The sequence below is a fragment of the Athene noctua genome, chromosome 6, assembly GCF_965140245.1.
Source record: "Athene noctua chromosome 6, bAthNoc1.hap1.1, whole genome shotgun sequence".
In the NCBI taxonomy this organism is placed as follows: domain Eukaryota; kingdom Metazoa; phylum Chordata; class Aves; order Strigiformes; family Strigidae; genus Athene; species Athene noctua.
This window is the reverse complement of record NC_134042.1, coordinates 16,382,852-16,401,473: the sequence shown is the minus strand read 5'-3', so window position 1 is coordinate 16,401,473 and position 18,622 is coordinate 16,382,852. Positions and strand designations below refer to the sequence as shown.

At 40.4% G+C, this 18,622-nt stretch overlaps 1 protein-coding gene across 2 annotated transcripts in view; it reads left to right on the top strand.

The window, feature by feature from the left end:
• Positions 1-7,158: 7,158 nt before the first annotated feature.
• PALS1 (protein associated with LIN7 1, MAGUK p55 family member) overlaps positions 7,159-18,622 on the top strand; it is a 63,479-nt gene continuing 52,015 nt past the window's right edge. Inside the window, exon 1 of one of the 2 annotated variants that reach the window (XM_074909754.1) lies at positions 7,159-7,267. The gene's annotated coding sequence lies outside the window, so the exon portion shown is untranslated. The remainder of the gene's footprint in view (positions 7,268-18,622) is intronic. The other variant, XM_074909755.1, reaches the window with a different exon arrangement.

The window sequence follows — 18,622 nt, the reverse complement described above, 5'->3', positions numbered from 1 at the left end:
TATAGCTCCGCATAGCTATGTGGAAATGATTATTGTGTTAGCATCAGCACAATTTCTTTCTTCCTTAAAGATGATTTTGTAGTTGCTATTGCTTTCTTGGGAAAGGTAATTTAGTATATTGGCTTTGCTTATGGCAACATGTGGCAAGTGTATCTCAGTGCTATCGTGTATGATATGTTTTCACAAATCAAGGAGCTATCTGAAAGAGGTGGTAATGGAAATCTATTGGCATCTTATGTCTGTAAGGAAGACATTATGTTGGGATCAGCATGGACATCTACAAAAGAACTGGATGCCACACCTGAATTTCCTCTGTGCCATGATGCTCCAGATTTATGCATATGATAAAATTTGAAATGAAATGAATGAAAGTATGAAAGTATGAAATGAACGAAATGTATTGAAGACTTTTCTGAGCATGTTTCTCAAATAAAAAAATGTCGGTCTCTTAATTTTAGTTTCATAATATTTCCAGTAAAACTTATGCAGTTATGGATTCAGATTAAATAGATTTTAAACATTCCTTTAAATGCTGGGTAACAACAGACATGTTGGCTGGCAGTTAACTGCTCCAGATGTTGTTTATAATCTGCTGAACGCAAGATCAAAAACTAGGGGAATATTCAAATGAAAGTTTTAAGAAGAATAATTTCAGAAGTGATTCTGCCTTATGTCATATTCAGACATCCACGTGAATAAAGGTACAGTAGAGAATGGCCACAAATCTTTTTGTGTCAGTAAGTAAAGTATAAAAGGGATGCGCAAGCTGAAAACCGACACCAAACAAGACTGGCAAATAAAGCATAGTGTGCAAGATTATTTCAGTGAAGATTTAGAAAAAAGGAACAAGAAGTAGAATTATGTTATTTCTGTACGTCTTACAGCATCTTACAGCTGTCTCACTGTACATCTAGTTTGCTTTCAGGAGATTTACTGCATTTCGGGTTTATAGAGTATGTGAACAATGTACTGTAGTCTCGCACTTCTGACTGACAAATACATAAAGCTTAAGATTTACACTGCAGCATTATCAGATAGGAGGGTCTCATTAACATAATCATCACTACTAAATGGCCTTTCAGGAAAGACAGTCACACCTGGGGAGAATCTAAAAACCACAAATGTCATATTTCATTAGGATTTACCACCTAAGTATTTCCCTTAGGTGGTATCAACTGTTGAAACTTCTGTTGGTTCTTCCCCTATTTTCTAACATGAATTATCTTGCAGGTTTTTATTAATGTACATTTACGAGTATAAGAAAAGAAGCTCCATAGAGTTAAAAGAGTAGAAATGAAAAGTGGCTTTTCCCCTCTATTCACAGATTAAAACAAAGAATCAAACTGTCAGGTAAATCCAATAAAAAGTATGTGCAAGTTGACAGTAAGGCAGGCTAGTGCTAAAACCAAAATAAAATCCTGTCTTGACTTTGGGCTTTAGGATACATCCAGCCTGCAAATGGCAAATCAGGGAAGAACAAAGTGCATTGTGATACAAATGAGTAATTGTTATAAATAGTAAAGTGGGATTTTGTTTTCCAGAAAGACTTAAATATGTACTTTAGGACCATATAGGTTTATTCAAGATCAAACCAAAGATGGGGATTTGCGCAGAGGAAGGCACACAGATGACTGAAACAATATCAGAAAGACAGACAGGTATATGATCATGAAGAGAGTAACATGCAAAAATAAGGAGAAACTACTCAAGGAAGAACAAGAAGCAGCAAACAGATATGAAGAGCCAGATGAGGTAATCACTAATTGGAGTAACTTAATAGGGGAAGGGAAAACGGTGGCCATTATTACCCATTATTTTCTGGACTAAAAATAGTGCCTCAAACCGTTACATTAACAATCCCACTCCAACTTTAACTTTCTATCAAGGAATAAAGCACAACCATATTCGAAACCTTGGTGTTTGTTGTCCTAGTTCAAGGAAGGCTGAAATGAAATTGAATTGCTGTATTATTTTCAAAATTCAGGGTTTCTGTTGTGAAATTGTGGAGGCCAGGAGAGAATTTTTTTTCTTGCCTAATGAACAATTTCGCTTCTGGACTTTTGTATTTTGCACTCTTTGAAACACTAGATACTGAACACAGCTATAGCCCTACAGTTAGACTAGTGCTGCTGTCATATTCTTTTAGATGGCTGCTGCATGTGTCCTACTTAGGGTTAAAACAATCACTAGATCTGTAGTCAGGAAACATCAGATTTCTATAAATCAAACTGGAAAGACCCCTGTGAGATATTGTCATTTCCCCTGCAACACAGGGAAAAAATGCAAGGAAAGTCTGAGCAGGGAGGAGCTCACCTTTATTCATATTAAGTGAAAGATGACATGTAAATGTGATTATCTAAGACATAAGCTATCAATATCTAAAGGCCAAGGGAAAAATCCCTGTGAAGTTCTCAGAGACAGGAGGAAAAGAGTCTGTTTAAATAGATGTCAGACACGAAAGTAGAGAGATAAAAAGATGACAATTTCTCAAAATATTGCAAGATTAAAAGATCAAGAAGGAAAGGGTAATCAAGATAATAATAATCAAAAAACCCAACAGTTAAATAACCCCCCCCCCCAAAAAAAAAAAAAAAAACAAACCAGCCAAAAGGTCAAGAAAGCGGATAGAATACAGACTCTGATACCAGGCAGGCAAGAATTCTTTAGGGATTGCATAAAAAAATATTCTGGCAAATAAAAAGGGATGACACCAGCTTGGAAGGGATCCAAGATGAAGTTGGAGGAGAAAGTACATCTGTTGTAGAATGGGTGTTCAGTGAATTTAGAGATAACGAGTTTAGAGATAAAGGGGAGGAGAGTAATGGGGCAGACAGATGGGGATTACTTCTCCTCCAGCCTTCACTGACATAAGCACTGTGGCCACTGTGGCTCTTCTGACAGAGCATGCCTTTTTACATAGAACCACTCCTGGACTGTAAAGCATGAATTCACTTATGCAGCGACATAAAAGGGAGTTTTCACTTAATCCTTCCGTGATTTTTCATTCCCCCTCCAGAGGGCAATGGTTTCAAAGAAAACATTTTGTCATATCTTAGGCTGATGCCTCAGCTTGAGTCAGATTTTTTTCTTTTCCATTGATTACAATCAGCCAGGCTTAGATTGATGAACGGTTATATCAGCACCTTGCTGGAAAACAGTAACACTAATTCATGTCAAATTCACTTCATCAAAGATGAACATTTCCTTTGTTAAAAAATATTTGCCTATGGAATGAATGCATCAACCTTAAAAAGAAGATTCTTCAATAATAAATTGCCTATATATACATTGGTTCTGTAGCTGCCAGCATGCTTTAATGTTCCCATAATCCCAAATAGTAAAAGTAATAGAAAAATCATGTCTAAAATCAAATTGTTCTAAGATTCAAGTTTACAGAAGTTATCACTTAGATCTTTCTTTTCAGTTCCTTTCTGTCTAAAGATAACATTTGAAAACTTTGAACAAGAGATGGAGCAGCATGGTTTATAGTACTTTGATAAGTAATTTCTTCAGTTCCTTTAAAAGCTGTCTTAGATCCTCGTATGAAAGATTAATCAACTAAAACAAAACAAAGACTAAAAGCTCTCATCGTCCCAATCATCTTTCTGTTGTCCTTCTTCATCCTCCCATTTGCCTTCTTTCTCTGGATCTATACTTTTTAATTTGCATGTTTGGTTAAATTCAAGCCAAAATGTTGATTTTCTCAGCAATTTTTGTGTTCTCAGCATACCAACAAACATCACCCACAAGGCAAAATGAACCATCAGATCTGTCCATTTAAATTGCTGACACAATGATTTAAAAAAGGAAAGATTATCTGGGTCTTTACAAACAATGCTGCTGGTCCTGTACTCTATTGTGAAATGTTTTCAGGTATGACAACTTCTTGGCTTGACAGAATATTTTAATCTGTTGGATAGAATTAGCCAAGCATGCCTCATTCAAGCATCTTATGAATGGATTTGCCAGCTGTGCAAGGGCTAATATTAGGGTTTGTGAAAGCCAGAGGGAGGAGATTGGTTACCAAAGAAACAAATAGATCTTTAAGCAGATATATCCAAGAGAGATCCCAAGCTCAGTCTTAACTTGGTCTGGTAACCCCTTCTGGCAAAAGATTAAAACTTCAGCTACAGATAGGAGAGCATAAAGGAGGGAAAAATAAACTCTAGAAGTGGTGTGAATCCTTCTCTGCTCTATGACAAATTGCACTACATATTGAAGAAAATTCCCTTATCCTGTTTTAAAAAGTGGCTACCAGGCAATATGCAAACTGGAGGCAATGAGATTTTCTGTGAGATGAAGGGGAAATGTTGTCAGCTGAGGGAAACTGCAATTGGAATTTGTGGGAGTTTTTTGTCTGATCATCCCAACCTTGGATGTAGAAAAGACAGTAAACTAGTGATCAGTTTGGATGAGGATGACAACAGTGAACAGCCAACAGATGAACCTAGATACTTTTTGCAGCCATTATGAAGTGAGAAACCTTAACAAAATGGATGCAGGACAACTAAGAAGGACACTGGACAGGCAGGACAATTATATCTTCTAGGCAAGTATCATATTTTGAAAAAGTCCTTTCTGGTTCACAGGTCCTTTGCCAAAGCAGTCTGTAAAAAAAAGTTTAATGTGAACTTTGACCATATTCATACAAAGGTCAAAAGAACCATGACTGATGCTGCTCAGCCATGAATTAGCAGTGTCATGTTTTCCCTCCATTTTTATTTCCCAGGTGTAAGGGACTGTGTCAGTCATTTTGTCTCGGCATTGCTGCTACACCGTTACACACACACACACACATGCCCCGAGCCGCAGGGTGGTGTAAGATGGCAGCTGTCTGTTTGAGCACACGCCATTTCACAGGCCAGGCCTCGACGTCCCGTTGACGGGAGGACAAAATCTGCCCGGAGCTGGGAAAGCCACGTGTGTGTGCAGGGCCAGGGGACGTACGGAAGCTGGAGGCGTCAGTGGCCGAACCCGTCTCGGTACGAGCACTGTGGACACCTGGGCATGAGCACACGGGGGAACACGGGGCCACAAATATGCAACTGAGCTCTGTGACAACAAGAAAACTAGTGGTGGAGACTGTATAAAAGAGGATGCGTGCTCCTCTCTGCTGTAGTCTTTCGCTTACCTTCTGTCTATCGCCTGCCAAAGCTCTTGCTTGCTGAAGCTCTCGCCTGCAGAAGCTTTTCACTTGCTTGCTTTCTCCCCATCGCCTGCACTAGGACCAGACCAACGGCACGCCACCAGGCTCATGGTGGTGACATTCCCCATTGCCTGCAGGAACCCCCCATCACCGGCACCGAAACCAGATCAACAGAACGCCACTAGACTGACTCATGGTGGTGGTAACTAGTATTGCTGCATCTCTCTTGTTTGCTCACTTAGGTATTCTGACTTTTCCTTTTCCTTCTGTCCTATCACTATTATCAGTTATTTTGTTAAACAAAGCTTAAAGGTTTGTGCGGCATCTGACTTCATTTGCATCTTAACCTGGCTCTTAGGATCGTTTAAGAACCCTCCCCGATATTGGAATCGGGAGACCAGGTAAATAATTATGCATTCCACTGATATTTGTACTTCTTGCAGTGCTGCAGTTTTGCTCACTGGATACAAAGACACGTGTTATTGGTCAGAATAGAAACAGCTGGTTAAATGCAATTACAAGGCATTGCTGCCCTGAAAAGAGCAAACAAAAAGATCCTAGGAAGTTTCAGCCACAGTGTGAAAAGGTAGAATGCCTTTGGAGTTTCCTCTGCCGGTAGCTGGGCAGGACATACGTTAGAGTCAGGTCAGCTGGCCTTTTCACACTGTAAAAAAAGAAAACCTGAAAACCACGAGATTGAGTTTGGGGACTTATAAAGTTGGACTGTGTATCTACCTTTAGAATGCACCTGAAGAAAACATGGTATTGGGTAAAATTATAGGAAGTCTGTATCTGGATTTCATTATGGAGAATGATAGTTAAAATTATACAGATTTATAAATGGTTAAACTGAAGCAAGGGGAGATGGACTAAAGCAGGCATCTCTTTAGGACTTTCTAGTGATCCAAGAAGGCCTTTTTTTTCAGATCTTGTTATGTGGAACATTCCTTTTAATGCCTCAGGCAATGATCTAGGCAGGCTAGCCTGAAAAACCAGAGGTGGGAATGCAGTTTTCAGCTCAAGCTAAACTGAAGATACTCAGTTTTCTTCTTAAGGAAGAAATTCTTCCCTGTGAGGGTGGTGAGACGCTGGCACAGGTTGCCCAGAGCAGCTGTGGCTGCCCCCTCCCTGGCAGTGCTCAAGGCCAGGCTGGACGGGGCTGAGAGCAACCTGGGCTAGGGGAAGGTGTCCCTGCCCATGGCAGGGGGGTGGAACTAGGTGATCCTTAAGGTCCCTTCCAACCCAAACCAGTCTGTGATTCTATGATATGTATCCCTGGTCCTGTTAAACACAGTCATGGATATAAAGAACTTGGTAAAACTATTTTACCAGTTTATCTGTGCCCTGTTTCCTTCATTCACAGACACTGTGTTCTGGGCACTTTCTGTGCCTCAGCCTCCCTACACTCTCCCAAAGGCGTACTAGACACTCAGATGAGAGTACACATTTTCATTTCCACAACAGGTCCCAGCCCGGCTGGGGCACTGAAGTTTGGGTTGCAACTTCAGCAGCAGTACAAGGAGAATGGGGGTGTGACAAGGTGGGTGGAGGAGAAAGGGGCTGCAGTGGCATGTGCCAGCTGCAGCAGAAGAGTGGGCAGGAGGCGGCTGGCGGGGGGAGAGGGGAAGGAGCAGGCCGCGGCCGAGCAGGCAAGCCAGCTCCGTTCAGGGCACCGGGCTGCGGTGGAGGTGCCTCTCGGGGTGCAGAAAGAGCTGTGGTAGGGAGATGAGACATGACCGCGGGAGGATGGAGACATGGAAGCAGCGCCACGCTCCTGCCCCCTCAGAGAGAGCTGAGGACAGCCCCAGCCCGCCACGCGCCACCGCGGCCCTGGGGGCAGCCCCGCCCCGCCCCGCCCCGGCGCGGCCCCCCGGCGGCTGTGGGGGCGGCCCCGCGCCTGCGCGGCTCGGCCGGGCTCGGCGGGGCGGGGCGGGGCGGGGCGGGGCGGGGCCTGGCGGCCGGCGCCGGGAGCGGGCGGGGGGCAGGGCCGGGCCGGGCCGGGCCGGGCTTGGCGGCGGCTGCGCAGCTCAGCGGGGGCTGTGGCCGGGCGACGCCGCGGGGGACCCTGACTTCCAGGCGGCGGCGGCGCCGGAGCGTGTCAGCGGCGGCCAGGGAAGGACGGTGAGCGTAACCCCTGTTCCCGCGCCCGGCGTGCGAGCAACAGGTCCTACCGCCGAGCCGCCCCCCTCGGCTCAGCGGGGAGCCGCCCCCGCGGCCACGGCGCCCGAGCAGGCCCGGGGGGGTCCGGGCGGGCTGGGGCCAGGCGGGGCCGGGCCGGGCTCGGCGCGGCTCTCGGGGGAGCGCGTCGGGCCCCGCGCCCCGCCGGGCGGTGGCTCGGGCTGTGCCCCGGCCGGGAGGGGCGGCCCTGGCCGTTGCGGCTACAGGTGCCTGCGCCGCGGGGCGCCCGGAGCCGGCGCCGCTGCCGGGAGCGCGGGGGGCGGGCGGCGCCCGGGCGGGCTCCCGAGGGCTGCCCCGGGGGCTGCCCGCCCTCGGAGGTGCCTTCCGGGCAGGCGCTGCGAGCCGAGGCCCAGAAGTTGTAAGAAACCCCCCCGTACTTGGCTGGGCGCTTTCTCCGCTGATCACGGGGGGCTGTGTTTGTGTTTTAATGAGGGGAGAAACTTGAGGCGTCCCCCCACCGCGCTTCCGATCTTGTGGCGGTTCTGGGTTCGGCGGTGGTGCCTCTGTAAAGGGATCGCTTGGGATTCATTTATGAAGCTTCGCGGGGTTAAGTAGGTTGGCTGTGAGGGACTTGCAGTGTATTTTGCAGTCGGCAGTAGTTAAGGCGCGTACTGGCTCGGAACGGCTGCGCTCTCCGAAGGGCTGGCGGCAGAGCGCTGGCGGCCCCGGAGCCTTCCCGGCGGGGGAACCGGGCCGTGCTCTGCCAGAGGCTCCACGGGCAAGCGACAAAGAGCACGGGGACTTTCAGCTTGGTGAGACAGACCCCACAAGAAAATGAAATTAACTTGGCTTTGACCTTTTTGAAAACCATTTTTAGAAAACCTGCCTAAAATAGTAATGTTCTTGGAGGTGTCATGTGGGACACATCCCCGAAAAAGAACTTAATGAAGAGTATTAAAAGGGATAAATATCGACTGGTGCTGTAAGGGTTTTGTTTTTCAAACGGTAATTCTTAAAGCCTCCGTAATGGAATTATTTGGGCATAAACTGGCTCCGTAGTTCGCTTACTGGAACAAAATACTTGCATTCTACCTAAGTGATGATATATTGATGATCGTTAAAGTTCTAAGAAGGGACTGGTGGTGGTCTTTTTCTGTCTGCTGCTTCAGTGCACAGCTTCCTATGCCTTAAAGGGACCACCCTGTCTTTGGAGGATTGAGGTGTTTTTCCTGAATTTGCCAAATATAGGATACCTTTAAATTGTCTTTAGTTAGGCATCCGAGCCTGCAGTCATTTAGTTTTAAGCTGTCCTTTAAATATTCACAAACAGTGCGGGGTTTTTTTCTTATAATCATCTTAGAGCTGTTACTACAAATCTAAATGTCCAACACTTCAGACCCTGACTGGTTTATACACATATGAACTGTTTTCCAACATGCTGTGATTAAAAAAAAAATCGCTATTTCACATGTTGAAAGCTTAACTAACGGTTAATATTGTAGATAGATTAACAAGGCATCAAGTATTTATATTTCATCATTTTGTGAACCAGTGTTCTAGGATGTTAAATTTAATTAACCGTTAGTAAATAGAGTTAAGTGTTAATACGTGACCATTTAGCTCTTCTCAAAGTAGTTCTTTCAGATTTTACATCTTTCCGATGCGTGTCATGTTGCCTTGCAACGTATGGAATAGCAGAGGATAGTAGTTTTTGCTATATAGAATTAGGTGATGGTAAAGGTGGTAGTTCTACTTAGGTTTTTATTAACTTGCCTTTCAAAAGATCTGAACTTACTTAGAAACATAAATCAAAATATTTCTTCACTGGACTGATTTAGCTGCCTTAGGAATCTGCAGGAGTTACTCTGGCAGTTGAGGGCTACCGGGCATCTTTCATTACCACAGCAATATGTGGCGTAAAATTAGTAAAAATGCAATGTAGAGGTTAGCATTCGCACTGAGGGTTATGGACACAAAAAACTTAACGTGGTCTGGAGTATATATGTGTCCATATATATTTTTTCCTATGTAAGTAATGATATTTTCATAACACTTCCATTTGCTGCTTTTTAATTAAAATCTCTTGCTGTAGTTTGGAGTTGCAAGCAGTTAAAATTCCTGCAGCATTTTTACATGCAAATTCTGTTAAGATGTCTCCTCAAAGACTGGATCTTAACATCAGATGCTAACAGTTGTAACTACCTGTTTCAGCTACCAATTTTCTTTTCCAGTTCGCACTTTTGATCAAGTGCATTCCTTTTACAGTGTTAGGCTTTCAGAATGCTGAAGGCTAAGATTTCAAACACTCTGCTGCTTCTTAGATAACAGGATTTGTATTCATATGCCATGTTTAAAATTCTTAAATGTTCTAGCAACTGGCTTTTTTTTAAACTACTTTCTTAGTGTGACAGGTAGTGTTGCAGAAAGGCATGACATTACGGTGTTCAGAACACTAATTACTGCTTTGGTCATTCATCAGAAAACCTCAAGACCTTTTGTAAATATTAATTAAATGCTGCTCTATTGTTTTCCTTTTAATGGGCAAAGAGAGGCATTTCTATATTTGAAAAGGTTTGCTGCTATGTCTGCGGTAGAAAACTCAGTTGAATCGGCTTATGCTGTGACTTAAAAATCAGTTATGCTGGCAAAATGATTTTTTGCATATCCTTATCTACTTTGCAGCTTTCTTCAATACAGCTATTCTGACGAAAGTGTTTTATGTACATATCCTCTTTCCTGCACTCCCAGTATAGCTATGTGACACAATGTTTTAAGTATAGTTCAGGCTAAAGTATGAAGCAGAACTCTAAACAAAAAGAGGAAATTATAAATAAAGAAGTAGTTTATATACCAGGCCATTTTAAAGTAAATTTTGGGGGTGTTGTTTTTTTTTTTTTAACTGGAGGTGATAAACTGTGTATGTCTGTTGGTAAAGACTTGTTTTATACTGCAAGAGTGTCTTAACTGCATACGAATACATAGCTGTATAGGAAGAAGAAAATGGTGTAACTCCCAAAGCTTGCATCAGTTAAATTAGAAAACAGAAATACCATTAGTAATGCACAGTGTACAAGGAATGCTTCTATTCTGTGAAGGAGTAAACACAGAGAGTCCCGATCTTGCACACTTTTCTTTTGGCAGAAAAAGGATGTGATGTTGCATTTCTTTGGGAATGGGTAAATGGTTTGAGTACCAGTCCAGTATGTTGAGACTTGGGTTTAAACCCTTCTTCTGTTTGGGGGAACTTAAAACCCCCTCTGTCACTTCCTAAAGGGAACACTTCAACTGCCAGGCCATTGGGTGCTTGGGTGTGATGTGCTTCCAGGCACCAGCCAGTTTCATTCTTGAGGAGTAGTATTCCCTTGGGAAGGGAATGAATGGGTATGTAGCACAGGGGCTGTCTGGCAAGAAGGATGATGAATTGATCTCCTTGTTACAGGGAGAGGGTTGAAAGAGTAAATTTTTTCTTCTTCCCTAGTGTGGTGTGAAATTCTGGACACTTAAATCTCTGATCTTTATGTTTATTCTTGGCTGACTTGGCCAATTCCTACTCATGTTGAGTTTTAGATACTTGAACAGCACCTATAATGTGCCCTTTTCATTGTAGAGCAGGGCTTGGTTGCTTATTTGTGAGTTGTGGCGTCTAGTAGGTGGCATGGCATTTAGATTCTCTTGTGGATCTAATTCTGCATGCTTATAAGATGCCAAATAATTAGATACAAAAATGTAATTTTTTCAGCATACCTGCAATTGTTATCTCTTATATGAAGATCACCTCAGTCCCTTGTGTTTCCTTAAGTGATTTGCCTATTGCATCATGTATCTGTTCTGGTTGGCTGTAATTGTTTTCTAAAGAAAAATAATGAGTAAGAAATAGTTAATGTGATTTTTATGTTAACATTTTTAATACTTGTTTGCCTCTAGTCTATATTTTTTAATGTCTTCCATAGGATTAAAGGCTTGACAGTTGATACATGTGACAGTGCAGCTTGTGGTTGGGAAAAGCACAAACTTTAGTATCTGAATTTGCTATACTTTATCAGCATAGAAAATAAATTCCTTATTTCCTGCGAAGTTCTAACAAAAGAATAGATAGAAATACTGGAAAAATATAGTTCTTAAGAAAAATAAGATAGAAACCAAACAGTAAGTTTCATTCTTGTCTTGCATCAGGATTCGTCTTCTGTTGGATGGTCATACTTGGTTATTTGGCCATAACGGATGATTCAGAAGACTCAAAATTTTTTTTTTTTTTTGTGAGGAAAAAGTTGTTAGAACCAGGGATTATTTCTGGTAGGGATATATTAAAAGTGATAGGACACTTAAGCTGTTCTTTGCAAAAGGTATTAGGAGTGTGGTAATAGTCAGTATGTTATCTAAAGCACATACCTGTGCATGTTCATCAACCATTATATGAATAGTCCGTGCAAATTGACTTATTTTCATAGTGTGAAGATGTTCAGTGTTGTCTTCAAACTCTCTAGAAAGTTGAATTCAGCAAAACTTAAAAACATTTCTTTGATAACCAGGAAGTGCCAGTGTAACCTTGGCAGCTGCTCTTTGACCTGGCAATGGTGCTGGGAGGTGGCTGTGTGGGTTACAAGTCTGTTTCCAGATATAAGTGTATATTTTTTTTTAAAGTCATGAAGGAGAGGCTGGAAAAGAAGTATTCCTTTAGGTACCAGTGGTAATGAGTGGAGTTCTTAGTACAAATGTGTGTTCAAAGGAGAACAATGTATACTAGTGCATAAAAGAGTCACTTCTCATTTCAACAGTATATTCTAAAGATTGCTGGTGAGCTGTTGCTAGCAGTGTGATGGCACAAGAATGACTTGCATTTAATGAGGTGTATACAAAAGAGTAAGGTAACTTTTAAAAGTTCAAGGCTGAAGGCAGGTAAAATATAACTGGTATTATACCTTGGTAAAGACACTACTGAGAGTACTTAGTTTGCTTTTGATGTTTACCAATCACCTGTCCATTTCCCTGGAGCCAAATCTTGATCTTGGTTTGGGTGGGAAAGATATCAGCAGTCAGCTCTCATCTAAATATTCAAATGTAAACCCAAGCATTCTTTTAACTAGGGTGATCTTCACAGTTAAGTTCAATGAAGATAGTATGCTTGCTGGTCTTCAGTGTGGCAGAGGATAAATCTAGGGAGGGAAGCATGTTTTTCTGCATGGTGGTTGTGGTACTGAGTTAAATTCTTCAGCACAGCAGATGTCATGACAACTTTTTCCTTTTTTATGCACCTCTGTGCATAAAGTTAAGGCTTGACCTTAATATCAGATCATGCAGTGTCCCTGCAGTGTCATGGTTGAGAACTTATGGTCACCCTTGTTTGTCTTGTTTTATCAAATTGCCATTGACTTGTCAGCTACTGTTAATGAAGCATGAGATAGACTAATCATGGATTAATGCAGTGTACCTTGTCTTATAAAATTAAAGTTGCTTTTGTAGAAAAACTGTTACAAAACTGCGTTGTGCACCATAGAAATGAACTGCATGTCTTGCACTGGCTAAGAGAACATGTTGCCATTTCCTCTGGTACGTCCTATTTTCTAAATGTTCTCTCATCTCTGAAGGCAAAACTCAAGCTTTCGGATTAAGCATCCAGAGGTTGCACATAGATGAGGGTTTGGATTGTATTGGTTTGTATTATATTGATTGTATTTCTTACATACATATATCCCTGTTTTCAGAAAGCAAATCTCTTCTTCCTAATGTCTGAAAGGGCATATGATGTCAGCAGACAAACTTAGTCCTCTGTTAGCGGGAGAATATGGCATTACTGAACATCACGTGCTTTCTGCAGAATCAGTAGGATCAAGCTGTGATGGAATTGCTTAGTGCCACTATGCACTGGCATTTACATTTTGTTTGAATGGTATTAGAAGTTCTCAAATGCAGGAGAAAAGTGAGTTGAAATATAACTGAAAATATATATATTTAAAGGTGGTTATTGTTGCTGTAGGATAATTAAAACCAACATAATGCAAGCTCTTACCTTTTCATTTTTTCCAGTAATCAAGATGTTCTAAATTAGTAACCTAATTACCGAGAGGAATTAGTACAGTGTCTTAAAGTGAGGTAAAAGCTGATCAGCTTGATGTTGTCTTGTGGGACTGACTGACTAATGACTTATGAGCCCAGCAGTATTGGTTTTGACCAGTGGAATAGTCTATTTCACATATTTAAGAATATAAACAGCACTAAAAATCCATTTGAGCCTAAGTTCTTCATAGATTTTTAGACTTTTTCTACTGAATTATCTATTTAATTTTTGCCTGTTTGTAGAATATTCATCTAGTGTATGGTGTGATTTTTCTCTCAAGACTTTAACCACTGTCATCAACCACTTCCCGACAAAGCACGCTGCCTCAAGACCATATGATGAGGGCTAGCTAGAACTCTGAAGAGGCAAGTTACTTGGCTTCAGTGGAAAGACCAGGAAAGTGGCAATTCGAGGATTCTACAGTCAGGTAGACACTCTTCTACCTTTTAGTCTACTTAAATTTCTTCATTGGCTCATCAAGCAAAATGAAAAGATCAAGACTGAAAGTGTATCCCAGGGAAAGCTAGGAATCCACAAAGTCAATGTTACTTGTCCTTCCTCCCAAAAGAAAAAATTCTGAGGATGGTTTTAAGATAGCAGAACAGGTGAAAAGCTATTCAAGACTCATAATTTTGACATATTTTGTAGGTCATTACTTTCTTTAAGCTTTTGCCAATTTTCAAATAAGGAGAGATCAAAATTAAGTGTAACGAAGAGCTGTTTCTTCCTGACTGAAAAGGAAGAACTCTGCATCTAATTACAGGATGTTTTGAAGCAGCAGTTAAGAGTTATTTTGCCTTATTGCTTATGAAGTAATTTTTAGGTTAAACTTTTTTTATCTCAAGGTCTTGTTTAGACTAGTAAGCATATTGTCATTAGAGACTAGTCATGATCAATTTTGAATAGTCATGATATATTGTTTTTCCTTAGATCTTTCTGGTTTAGTACAGACTTCTTACATTTTTGCTGCTGCTTTTTTTGGCAGCTTTTCTGTTGCTTGTTTTCTTGCATTCTTTCCTTCTGCAGACCTTCAAGCATGAGTCTTAGTCTCCTCTCTCTGAATAGGGAAGATGGACAATATTGGTAAGGAAACAAAGGTTCTGTGTGTTGAATCCCACCACTCCTATACTCCGTTAAGTCTTATGACCTTTTGCTTTCTCTTTCCCATCATATTATTGCCTTGTGTCTTCAGGTTGGATTGACTTGTAAAAGAGTACCTATACTTACTTATTTCTTTAATTTAGCAGTACTGTCCTGCTTCTCCTTTAGATCTTCTGGTGCTTGTGTTATCTTACCTCTCATTACAGCTTTGGTATATTCAAAGATAGCCCTTCTATTTCAGTGGGAAATCTTTCTGTAATAAGAGTGAAGTTAAGGAGCAATATTGCTTTTATGGGACATAATGATGACTATTATCTAGTAGTATGCAAAGCAGAGTAGTTCAGTGCCAGGAGCTCAAGAAAGAATTTTTAGCAAGCGTGTGGTGTGTTTAGATGTCTGTGAAGTGTAACAAAATTGGACCAGTCTCCTAGTTTCTGTAGAGCGGTTGCGAAAGTTATCTTTAACCATAGTATTATTTTGCTATCCTTTCTGTAGTGTGAATGACAGCCAGAAAGCCAATGAAATGCTAAATGTATCAGGAAAGGCATTTTAATCACTAAGATGACAGATGACATCATGTTGCAGCCAGGCAAAACACTGTTGTTTTCACTTTTGTATACAGTTCAGGTCTGCATTTAAAGGAAGTACTGATATATAGCAGAACTAAAAGAAATAGAAAAGAGCAATAAAACCAGTTAAAGGGTGGAGCCATGTAAGAAGAGTCTAGAAAGACTGGAACTCCTCAGTTACAAAGGGATGTGATAGAAATTTGGGAAAAAAGGTTATGGAGGCTGTGGATCTTAAAAATGCAGGATGCAGTTGATTAAAATGGTAGATTTGAAAAGGATAAAAGAAGCTGGTACTTCTCATACTGGGTGGTGAACTACTGGTGTTTATTGCCATAGGAGTTTGTGGATGCAATCAATATCAGCATTTTCAGAGAAGGGGTTATGCAGATTCCCAGACAGCAGATCCATTGACAGATATATTTAATGGTTCATAATTGAATAGTCGGGGATGTACCATCGGATCTTCGTTATCCCTAAACAGCATGTCAGGTTGTCACTGTCCAGACAGAGTTCTGGGTTTGGTGGGCCATTGGTTTGACTCAGGAGGGCATTTCTGTGTTGCTGTCCTAAACTGGCAGAAACCATGTTTTACACCTTACTGAAATTTGTTCTATAAAAATGTGGTAGATTATCTCAACCAGATACTCTGCTGCTCTGGGCTACAAGCACATAACAAGCTGGTTTTTTGGGGTTTGGCTGGTTGATTTTTATAAAGGGAAGAACTACAGAGCCGGGGAACTTCAGCAAGGAATTCACAAAATAATATAACAACAATATAATGATACAATAACTGTGAACTCTACAAAAATGTCAGTTTCATTTGGAGCTCTGTCTTGATGGCTCAGTTTTGAATACTGGACAGTGTGCACAGCTGGGTGGGGCCCTTTGTTATAAATGCAGCTGCATGATGCTGAACTTGCGTTAGTATTACGTACCTGTTTGGAAAAACAAAGGAATCCTAGAAGGTAAAAACCTCAGTTAAAGGTGGATAGGAGGACACAGTCTGCAGAAGTGAACAGTTAGGCCTGCTTATTATGTACAAGCTTTTTGAAGCCTTGAATGTGGTTTCCATGGCTGATCAGTGGTGGTTCTTCATTTATAAAACAAAGTAAAGTGTTGTACACGCTTAATCCTAATAAAAAGTACTAGGGTGATAACTGCATAGTAAAAATTTCAAGAATTTTACTTACTAGGTTGTATTAAAATCTGAAATACCACTTCTGTAGTAGTAAAGTATTAAATATTTGCATATATGTTTTTTTTTAATTTAACAACTTGAGTTACAAACTTGAATTTATATATCCTTCATCCCCTAAGCCAGTTTCTGACTTATATTGGTGAGAACTTCATACAGTTGCTCCTTCTGTCAATATTTTTAAAGACTTTTCTATTCAAGTATTTAATGAATGCAGTTGCATACCTAAGTGGCTGGGTAGTATATGTAGGGTAGTTTGTGTTCCCTCTTAAGTGCACAGTCTTGTCAAATCTTAGAAAGATATTTAATGCTGTTCTTTTGGTATTATGTGTGTTAGTGCTCCTTAATTTCTGTAGTTGGGACTTCATGTGATAATTAAAATGCCATGCAAAGCGTCAGTTCTTGATTCCTTAAAACTAATTTGAAATTGAGTGTTCAGCCTTTAAGGTACATAATATGACTAATCAATGCCTATTAAACTTAATGGCTAGCTGTTGTAACAGTTCACATTGTACTTCTGACACTTTTTGGTGAGGGTGTGTTTTTTATTCTTGGATAGATTTGTGACAAGTAGCGCATCTGATTCTGGCTACTTTAGAAGAAATTTAATTTGCAACTATAGCTCTGGGAAATCTTGCCAGATTTGGGGATGTCAGTTTTACGTTTCCTTGCTCAGCTCCTCTGCTCTAGTTCATCATTTGCAGAATTAGCAGAAGTGCTTATTCCTTGGTTGTTATAGTTCATAATGCAATATCTGTCCCAAACTAAGATGCTAGTCTTAGCACTGAAGTGGCTGAGGTGTCAGTACATGTTCCCTTCTGCCAACTCTGCTTTTGGGATCAGTGACTTCTGATGGGAGCAGAGTCTACAGCTGAGGATAGTAACTTAATCTGCTACAACAAGATTTGCTAGAGCTTGTCTGTCAACATCTTTAATTTAAGCTTGCTGTCTCTTCAGCTCAGCCTCTTATGCAGCCTTATTTTCTTCTATATTTGAAAAAAATAACACAAGGAGAAATTATTTGCCTTGTTTTATGATCTCTTTGCAACAGATTTCATGTCTAGCTTCCAACTTGTACTTTGAGAAACCCATAAACAATTTAGCACATTACTGTTGACTGTTACATCATTGCAGGTATGAAAGATTCATATATCTTTATATTAGTATATTCTTACAGGTAAATTTCTGCAATTTTTTATTTAGTAGATAAAATTTGCACTTGCTTTGGTTTCCAGACTTGCAGTGTAAAACCATCCAGAAATACACTGCATCAATTCAATATATACAACCACAGGGTGTGCAGAACCAAAGGCAAAATAGAGACATTGATTTAAAAAAAGGTAAGACCTATTACTCAAAGCCAAAACTGAAATACAGTGCATGGGTGCTTGAACTTTAGAGGAATCAGAAAGCATTAGAAGTATGTTTATGGGTTTAGTTTGTTAAAACTTAGTTCTCTAATAAATACCCCTTGTTTGTATTCAGAATTCCAGAAGTGGTTTTGAAAGAATATAGGTACATACTTAGAATGATTTGAGTTAGTGGAGTGTGAAGATATTAATAGGTCTTTTCTCACCTTAACTAATAGATTCTCTTTTCAATACTTAATTCATTAGAATTTTTTTTTTTTTCTGGAACTCATTTTTAATCTGTGAATGATTACTAAAAATTTAGAAATAGTTATATCTGTTTTTATAAATGCAGAATTCATCAAGAGCAAAAAGGTTGTGAATGCTGACTTATGGATATTCTTCTCTAAATAAAGCTGAGTAAATAGTTTTCTAATGCAAAATATCACTTGGCTTCAGGTTGAAAATACGTCTTGGATATATAAGTATCTTCCAACTGATGGTCATTTGGAAAAGGGCATGTGAAGCTTTTGGTTCAAGTTGCAAAACTCCTGGAAGTGTTGGATGAAGTCTGACCATCTGTGGGATACCTAAAAGTTCCCAAATTGTAGGATGCTTTCCTAGGTTTGCTCGTATTATTTTTGCCTTGCAAAAATAAATTTTCTTATTGCAGGTGTCATAGTCTTGATAGTGCTGGAACAAAATTCTCTGCCTGCTTTGCTGAGGTGATTTGCAGTCTCTGAAGACCAGAGAACTACAACTCCTCTCAGATGCTTTCTTTAAATTGAGTGGGATAAAACCATTTTATTTAACAGGGTGTCTCTGGTAAACAGATACGTCAGAAGGATAAAATGGTTGCTTTGATTTCAAAAATTCCTTCAGCGTTAAAGCAAAGATTGTAGACTTGTATTGGAAAAATAAATTATTAAGTATTGGGGCTTCTGGGTGATTAGTCTGTTTCCATTGACAGTTACTAATGGCTGCTGCATTGATTATTTTCAAATTTTCAAGTGGACTTAAGGTATAACCTGACCTAAATTATATTGCAATAATTCAATTTGAAATGACAAAACATAAATAATGGACAGT